Here is a 10332-nt window from a genome sequence, read left to right as displayed (position 1 = left end):
ATATTTAAAGTGCTGAAAAGAAAAAAAACCTACAGCCAAGAATACTGTACCCAGCAAGATTATCATTCAGAATGGAAGGATAGATAAAGAGCTTCCCAGACAAGCAAAAAGTAAAGGAGTTTATCACCAAGAAACCAGTTCTATGAGAAATGCTGAAGGGACTTATGTAAGTGGGAAAGAGAAGACCACAAATATGGATAAGAAAATTGTCAAAAAAAAAAAAACAAGCAATAAAATCACTAGTAAAGGCAAAAATACAGTAAAAGCAGATTGACCACCTATGAAGATAATATGAAGGTTAAAGGCAAAAGTACTAAAATTACCTATTTCAATGACAAGAGGGTAATGGATAGACACACACAAAACAAGAGATTAGATATGATTTCAAAAGCAAAATGTGGGAGGAGGGGAGTAAAAGAGTAGAGCTTTTAGAAAGAGGTCCAGCTAAAGAGACCATCAACTCAATACAAATTGTTATATATGTAGAATATTATATAGGAACCTCATGGTAATCACAAACCAGAAACCTATAATAAGTAAACAAATAAGTAAGAGGAAAGAAATCAAATATATTACTAAAGAAAGCCATCAAACCACAAGGGAAGAGAGCAAGGAAAGAAGAAAGGAATAGAGAAGAACTACTAATACACCCAGAAAAAAAAGTAACAAAATGGCAATAAATACATATTTATCAACAGCTACGTTAATTGTCAATGGACTAAATGCTCCAATCAAAACACATAGGGTGGCAAACTGGCTAAAAAAACAAGACCCATATATATGCTGCATACAAGAGACACACTTCAGACCTAAAGACACTCACAAACTGAAAGTGAAAGGATAGAAAAAGATATTCCATGCAAATGGGACAGAAGAGAAAGTGAGGGTAGCAATACTTCTATCAGACAAAATAGACTTTAAAACAAATCTGTAACAAGAGACAAAGAAGGGCATAATGATAAAGGGAATAATCCAACAAGAGGATATAACACTTGTAAATATCTATGCACCCAACATAGGAGGACCTAAATATATAAAACAATTATTAACAGACATAAAAGGAGAAATAGACAGTAACACAATAATAGCAGGGGACTTTAACACTCCACCTACACCAATGGATAGATCATCCAAACAGAAGATCAATAAGGAATCATTGGCCCTAAATGACACATCTGTCCAGATGGATTTAGTAGATATATACAGAACATTCTATCCAAAAACCGAAGAATACACATTCTTTTCAAATGCACATGAAACATTCTGCAGGACCGATCACATATTAGGACACAAATCAAGTCTCAACACATTTAATAAGATCAAAATAATGCCAAGCATCTTTTTTGACCAGAAAGGTGTGAAACTAGAAATCAACTACAGGAAGAAAATCAGAAAAGCCACAAAAATGTGGCAATTAAACAAAATGCTACTTAACAACGATTGCATCAAAGAAGAAATCAAAGGAGAAATAAAAAAATACTTGGAGACAAATGAAAATGAAAATACGACACACCAAAATCTATGGGATATAGCAAAAGCAGTTCTAAGAGGGAAGTTTATAGCAATTCACGCCTACCTCAACAAGTAAGAAAAACTCAAATAAACAATCTAACAATGCACTTAAAGGAACTGGAAGAAGAAGAACAAATAAAGCCCCAAATCAGCAGAAGGAAGGAAATAATAAAAATCAGAGCAGAAATAAACGAAATAGAGACTAAAAAAAATAGAAAAAATTAATGAAACCAAGAGCTGGTTCTTTGAGAAGATAAACAAAATTGACAAACCTTTAGCTAGATTTACCAAGAAAAAAAGAGAAGGCTCAAAGAAATAAAATCAGAAATGAAAGAGGAGAAATTACAACAGACACCTCAGAAATACAAAAGATTATAAGAAAATACTATGAAAAGCTATATGCCATCAAATTGGATAATCTAGAAGAAAGGGATAAATTCTTAGACTCATACAACCTTCCAAAACTGGATCAAGAAGTGAAGAATTTGAATAGACCAATCACAAGTAAGGAGATCAAAACAGTAATCAAAACCTTCCCAAAAAATGAAAGTCCAGGACCAGATGGCTTCCCTGGTGAATTCTACCAAACATTCAAAGAAGACTTAATACCTATCTTTCTCAAACTGTTGCAAAAAATTCAAGAGGGGGAGGCTTCCTAACTCATTCTACAAAGCCAACACTATCCTGATACCAAAACCAGACAAGGACAACACAAAAAAACAAAATTACAGGCCAATATCACTGATGAACATCAAGGCAAAAATCCTCAACAAAATACTAGCAAATTGAATACAACAATACATTAAAAAGATCATGCATCATGATCAAGTGGATTTTATTCCAGGGATGCAGGGATGGTTCAACATCCACAAATCAATCAACGTGATACACCACATTAACAAAATGAAGAATAAAAATCACATGATCATCTCAATAGATGCAGTGAAAGCATTTGACAAGACACAGCATCCAGTTATGATAAAAACTCTGAATAAAACGGATATAGAAGAAAAGTACTTCAACATAATAAGGCCATATATGACAAACCCACAGCTAATATCATTCTCAATAGAGAAAAACTGAAAACTATCCCTCTAAGGATAGGAACCAGACAAGGAGGCCCAATTTCACCACTCTTATTTGACACAGTATTGGAAGTCCTAGCCAGAGCAATCAGGCAAGAAAAAGAAATAAACGGGATCCAACTTGGAAAAGAAGAAGTGAAACTGTCACCATTTACAAACCACATGATTTTACATATAGACAACTCTAAAGAATCCACTAAAAAACTTTTAGAAATAAATGAATACAATCAAGTTGCAGGATACAAAATCAACATACAAAAATCAGTTGCGTTTCTATACACTAACAAAGTAGCAGAATGAGAAATTAAGAATACAATCCCATTTACAATTGCAACAAAAAGAATAAAACACACAGGAATAAACTTAACCAAAGAGGTGAAAGATCTGTACACCAAAAACTATAAAACATTGTTGAAAGAAATTGAAGAAGACACAAAGAAAAGGAAAGATAATTCTGTGCTCTTAGATAGGAAGAATTAGCATAGTTAAAATGTCCATACTTCCTAAAGCAATCTATAGATTCAATGCAATCACTATCAAAGTTCCAACATTTTTCACAGAAATAGAACAAAGGATCCTAAAATTTATATGGAACAACAAAAGACCCTGAATAGCCAAAGGAATCCTGAGGAAAAAAAACAAAGCTGGAGGTATCACACTCCCTGATTTCAAAATATACTACAAAGCTATAGTAACCGAAACAGCATGGTACTGGCACAAAAACAGACACACAGATCAATGGAACAGAATTGAAAGCCCAGAAATAAACCCACACATATCTGAACAGCTAATTTCCGACAAGGGAGCCAGGAGCATACAATGGAGAAAGGAGAATCTCTTCAAAAAATGGTGTTGGGAAAACTGGACAGACACATGCAAAAGAATGAAAGTAGACCATAATCTTACAGCATGCACAAAAATCAACTCAAAATGGAGTAAGGACTTGGGGCTGGCCCCGTGGCCGAGTGGTTAAGTTTGCGCGCTCCGCTGCAGGCGGCCCAGTGTTTCGTTAGTTCGAATCCTGGGCGCGGACATGGCACTGCTCATCAGACCACGCTGAGGCAGCGTCCCACATGCCACAACTAGAAGAACCCACAACGAAGAATACACAACTATGTACCGGGGGGCTTTGGGGATAAAAAGGAAAAAATAAAATCTTTAAAAAAAAAAAAATGCTTTAAAAAAAAAAAATGGAGTAAGGACTTGAATGTAAGACCTGAAACCATGAAACTTCTAGAAGAAAACCGAGGCAATACACTCATTGACATCAGTCTTAGCAGCATATTTTCAAATACCATGTCTGACCGGGCAAGGGAGATAAAAGAAAAAGTAAACAAATGGGACCACATCGGGCGAAAAAGCTTCTGCACAGCAAAGGAAACCATCAACAAAATGAAAAGACAACCTAACAATTGGGAGAAGATATTTGCAAACCATATATCAGATAAGGGGTTAATATGCAAAATATACAAAGAACTCATACGTCTCAACAACAACAAAACCAACAACCCAGTTAAAAAATGTGCAAAGGAGCTGAACAGAGATTTCTCCAAAGAAGATATACAGATGGCCAACAGGCACATGAAAAGATGTTCAACATCATTAACTATCAGGGAAATGCAAATCAAAACTACAATGAGATGTCACCTCACTCCAGTCAGAATGGCTATAATTAACAAGTCAGGAAACAACAAGTATTGGAGAGGATGTGGGGAGAAGGGAACTCTCGTACACTGCTCATGGGAATGTGAACTGGTGCAGCCACTATGGAAAGCAGTATGGAGTTTCCTCAGAAAATTAAGAATAGATCTACCATATGATCCAGCTATTCCACTGCTGGGTATTTATCCAAAGAACTTGAAAACACAAAGGCAGAAAGATACATGCGCCCCTATGTTCATTGCAGCATTATTCACAATAGCCAAGAGTTGGAAGCAACCTAGGTGCCCATCAAGGGACAAATGGATAAAGAAGATGTGGTATATATACACAATGGAATACTACTCAGCCATAAGAAATTATGAAATCCAGCCATTTGTGACAACATGGATGGACGTTGAGGGTATTATGCTAAGTGAAATAAGTCAGAGGGAGAAAGTCAAATACTGTATGATCTCACTCATAAGTAGAAGATAAAAACGACAAACACATAGCAACAGAGATTGGATTGGTGGTTACCAGAGAGGATGCAGGGGAGCAAGGAGGGTAAAAGGCATGATTAGGCACATGTGTGGTGATGGATTGTCATTAGTCTTTGGGTGGTGAACATGATCTAATCTACACAAAATTCAAAATATATTATGATGTACACCTGAAAGTTATATAATATTATAATCCAATGTTACTGCAATAAAAAAGAAAAAGAACAGTAGTTTTAAGAGCACAGACTTTGGAGTAATTCCTATGAGGTTGTAGGCCCAGATCTGCCACTTACTAGCTAAATTACCCTGAGCTAGTTATTGAACCTCTTTAAGCCTCAGTTTCCTGAGAGAGAATAACTTCACCTTCTCAATGGAATGTCTTAAGGATTAAATAAGATAATATATATGAAAAGCACTTAGCAGTGCCCAGCATACAGCAAAGGCTTAAAAAGCTAACACTGTTCTGTAGTATTTAATAATCATAAATGATCATGTAGAATGATGTACCACATGGAAAAGTTTCTGCTGTTTGGATAACTAAATTTATTAATATAAACAAAAGATAACTATGAGGACTCTCCAAGTAGGCAGGGTTGGGGAGCAAATTGATAAAAGATTAGGCACTGGAAGTTATTTTAGACGTTTTTCCATGAAGTGGTAGAGTATAGTGGTTAAAGGCACATACTCTAGAACCAGACGACCTGAGTTCAAATCCTGCTCCACCACTTATTAAGTTTGTAACCCAGGGCAAGTTTCTTAAGCTCTCTGTTCCTCTGTTTTCTCTGTAAAATGGGGATCTTACTAGTACCTACTGTATAAAGTTGTTGTGAGGATTAATTAAATTAATATGCATAAAGCACTTAGAATAATGCCTGGCATATGGTGATGATGATGATGATGATGATGGAAAAGGGGAAAAGGAAGGAAATGATGATGCAGAGGGAAAGGGTGGGAGGTTACAGACAGCAGAAAGATTAGTGGTTGCCAGGGGCTCAGGGAGCGGTGGGGGAGGCAGGGGAGGGATGGATAGGCAGAGCGCGGTAGGTTTTTAGGGCAGTGAAACTATTCTATATGATACTGTTATGGTGGATACATGTCATTATGCACGTGTCAAAAAACATAGAATGTACAACCCAAAGACTGGACCCTAATGTAAATTGGAGACTTCAGTTGATAATAATGCATCAGGCTGGCCTGGTGACATAGTGGTTAAGTTCACACACTCCACTTTGGTGGTCCAGGGCTCACAGGTTCAGATCCCAGGCACAGACCTACACACTGCTCATCAAGCCATGCTGTGGCGGCATCCCACATACAAAACAGAGGAAGATTGCCACAGATGTTAGCTCAGGGACAATCTTCCTCAAGTGAAAAAGAGAGGAAGATTGCCAATGGGTGTTAGCTTAGGACCAATCTTCTTCATCAAAAATAATAATAATAATAATAATAATAGTGTGTCAATATTGGTTCAATTGTAACAAAGGTACCACACTAATGAAATATGTTAATATCAGGGAAACTGAGTGCAGTGGGGAGAGGGAGTATGTGAGTACTCTGTACATGAAAATGCCCTAGAAAATTCAAAAAAAGTTTAAGGACTATAGTAATGCAGTCTGTGGGAGAGTGTTAAACGAAAGATTTTCCCTTTCAGTTAAAAAATGTTGCTCAGTTAAAAACCATGGCCGAGTGGTTAAGTTTGCACACTCTGCTTGGTCGCCCAGGGTTTCGCCGCTTCGGATCCTGGCGCGGACATGACACCACTTGTCAGGCCACACTGAGGCGGCATCCCACACAGCAGAACCAGAGGGACCTATAACTAGAATACACAACTATGTCCTGGGGGGCTTTGGGGAGAAGAAGAAAAAAAGAGAAGCTTGGTAAAAGATGTTAGCTCAGATGCCAATCTAAAAAAACAAAGAAAAACAAAAAACTGTTGCTCATAGTCAATTGATATCTCCTAAAACAATAAAGACAGGAACATCAGCAAGGGACAAACCCACCCCTGCCAAACATGCTTGAAAAAATGTTGACAGGTGATGAAATTTGTCTAGGACAACATCTGAATTGAAGTTACCCATCAGAACCGGTTTATTATTAACTATTTCATACTTATCAAAGAAGCTATATTATTCATATGCATGGTTCAGAGAATAATAAAATGAACACCTACATGCCAAATCCAGCTTAAGAAAGGAACAAGCACCAATACTTTGGAAGCCCTACATAAGACATGCTGAGTCCCATTATCCTCACTTCCCCAAAGCTAACTGCAGTCCTTAATTTTGTGTTAATCATTCCCCGCTTTTTTCTATAGTTTTGCCACATAGAAGGTATGCATAAAAATGATAATTTAGTTTTGTCTGATCTTGGATTTTATACTAATAAAATCTTACTGAATACGTTTGTCTGACTTGCTTTTTTCACCCAATATTATAGTTTAACATTTTCTTAAACATCTTTTTTTAACACTGAGTAGATACATAAGAATGTTGACCGCCCATGTATCCGCCACACAGTTTGAGAAGAAACAGTCTTCCTGCTGTAGAAGATCCCGTGAGAGGCTCTCATCCCATCCCCTTCCCTCCCATCTCAGAGGAAATCAACAGCCTGAATTTTGCATTTATCATTTCTTCTTTCTTCTTTTATCACATATGTTTGAATCATTAAATAATATAGTTTACCTTCACAATTTTCAAAGTAAAACAAAAATGAAATCATATTTGCATTATTTTTTGTTTTTAAAGGAATGTCTTTAACATTTCACCATTGTGATTCTTGCTATAGGTTTTTTTATGTATTCCTTTTATTAGATCAAGAAAGTTTCCTTCTAGCCTTACTTTGCTAAAACTTCTTCCTTCCTTGCTGCCCTCCTTCCTTCTTTCCTTCCACAAATATTTAATAAACAGATATTGTTGCGAGTGCTGTGAACACAGCAATAAAAAACCCAAAATTCTTGCCCTCAGGGAACTTAACTTCTAGTGAACAATCAAAACAAATAAGTAAATCATGTCTTAGGCAAATTCATAGTGACAGAAAGTAGATTAGAGGTTACCAGGTGTTGAGGTAGCAGGCAATGGGGAGCTGTTGCTTAATGGGTACAGAGTTTCTGTTGGGGGTGATGAAAGTTTTGGAAACAATAGTGGTGATGGTTGCACACCATTGTATTTAACGCTACTGAATTGTACACTTAAAGATACTTACAATGGTAAATTTTGTTATGCATGTTTTACCACAATTTTTAAAAACTTAAACACAAAAAATTACATGTTAGATTGTTAAGAGCTATAGGGAACAGTAAAGCAGGGGTAGCTGGAGAGTGTTGGGGGATTACAAGTTTAATAAAGTCAGTAAGAAAGAAAGGCCTCACTCAGGTGATGTTAGAGTTCAAAATGGTTGTTTAAATTCATTGAATTTTTTCTGCATCTATGAGATCATCATATGACTTTAGACATTAATTTGCTAACATGGTAAAATACAATTAACTAATTTTTTATAATGTAGAGCCAACCTCTCATTCCTAGAATAAATTCAACTTGGTCAATATGTGTGTTTATATATATCTACATACACATATTTATAATGTATATGTTTTATACACTTAAATTCAGATTGGTATATTTTGTTTAGGATCTTCACATTTATGTTCATCTGTGAGACTGACTTTTCTCTTCTATAAAAGATTTTATGGTTGTAAATATTTATCGTTGAATGTTTGATAGTTTACCTATAAAACTTTGAACTTGGTGTTTTCTTTAGGGAAAAAAATTTTAACTACAGATTCAGTTCCCTTCACGCTAACAGGAGCATTCAGATTTTCTAGTTTTTTTCTTAGTTTTTAGTCAGTTTTGGACATTAATGTAGAATTTGTGCATATCATCTAAATTTTCACATTTGTAGGGATCTTTTTTTTTTGAGGAAGATTAGCCCTGAGCTAACTGCTGCCAATCCTCCTCTTTTTGCTGAGGAAGACTGGCCCTGAGCTAACATCCATGCCCATCTTCCTCTACTTTTATATATGGGACACCTACCACAGCATGGTTTTTGCCAATCCGTGCCATGTCCACACCCAGCATCTGAACCGGCAAACCCCGCGCCAACGAAATGGAACGTACTGCACTTAACCACTGTGCCACTGGGCCAGCTCCTGTAGGGATCTTTTTAATCTCTTGTAACTATATTAAGTGCCCCCTTTTTATCTCATGTGGTTTATTTGGGCTTCTAATTTTTCTTTTAATCAGTCTTGCTATGAAGTTTATCCATTTTATTAACATTTTTAAAGAAATACTTTTTGGCTTTATCTTTTCTATAATATCTTTCCTTTCTTTATAAATTTCTGCTCTTATATTTATTATTTTCTCCAGTTCATTTATAAGGCACTTCTTTCTACTTTTAATGTTAAACTCTTTTATTTGTAAATGGCAGAACCCAACTCAAATTAGCTTAAGTGGAAAAAAGAGGAATTCACAGGCTCACGTAACAGGGAAGTCCAGAGAACAGTTGGTTTCAGGCATGCGCGCTCCAAAACCTCATGGCTCTGTCTGTCTCTTAGGGGAGATGTCGCAGGCCCAGGCATACACACTACCAGCGTACTAACCCCAGCAGAAAGACGCAATTACCTTTTATCTCCAATAGGAGAGTCTCAGAGTAGGCTCTGACTGATCCAGCTTAGGTTAGAGGCCCATTCCTAAGCCAATCACTGTGGCCAGGAAATTAGATATTCTGGCCAGGCCGGGTATAAGGGGCACGGATAGACAGGTCATGACTTCAAACTCAAACTCTAGAATGAAAGAGCTGGAAATAAGATGCTGGTATCCAAGTTAATTGACTTGTAGTGGCTGGGTTGGGATTTTGAGTCATCTTTCCACACTGAAGGGGAATCACTACATTTTCTTAAATATGAAAAGCAACATTTATTGCACGCTGGCCTTTCAAACATACAGAAATAGCAATCTCGTTTGTGTGTTATCATTAACTAAATGATCATGAGATGTCTAAAAAGTCAACCATATTTTCCCGCTGTTGTCATATTCCTTCCCTTTGACGGTGTGTGATTTAAAGAAGTGTGTTTTTCTGAAGGACACGAGTCAAAAGTAATTTTATATCTTTTTATAGTAAAAATTCAGATTAAAAATATACTAAGAAAAGCTTTCAAACCCTTTATTATTGCTAATAATATATTTATTCAATCAAAATTGAATACTGAACCAGTAGTACAAAATAATTTTATAAAAATTTTGGCCACGTATTTTCCCCTATAGCCAATTATATTAAGTTCTGAGGAAATTATCATAATTATATAAGAATAAAGAGCATTTGTCGTCAACAAATATTTACAGAATGCCAAATTTGTACTGGGCCCTGCATGGCACTTTTCCTGCCCTCTAAAGAGCTTACAATCTTTTCTCTACCATTTGGTCAGCAATTAGAAAACATTAAAAATAATTCCAAATAAAATAGCTTCAGTGCTTTTTCCTAAGACATCAAAAATTTATCTGTCATAAACTGTGATCAGCTAAGTGTTGATATGATTAGGCATAGTTGCTCTCTCTACAGCACTAATCAATATTTACTAATATAGCAAGTATTACTGGAAC

The sequence above is a fragment of the Equus przewalskii genome, chromosome 8 (genome assembly GCF_037783145.1).
Source record: "Equus przewalskii isolate Varuska chromosome 8, EquPr2, whole genome shotgun sequence".
Classification (NCBI taxonomy): domain Eukaryota; kingdom Metazoa; phylum Chordata; class Mammalia; order Perissodactyla; family Equidae; genus Equus; species Equus przewalskii.
The sequence above is the reverse complement of the archived record's forward strand: the minus strand, read 5'-3'. Positions refer to the sequence as shown.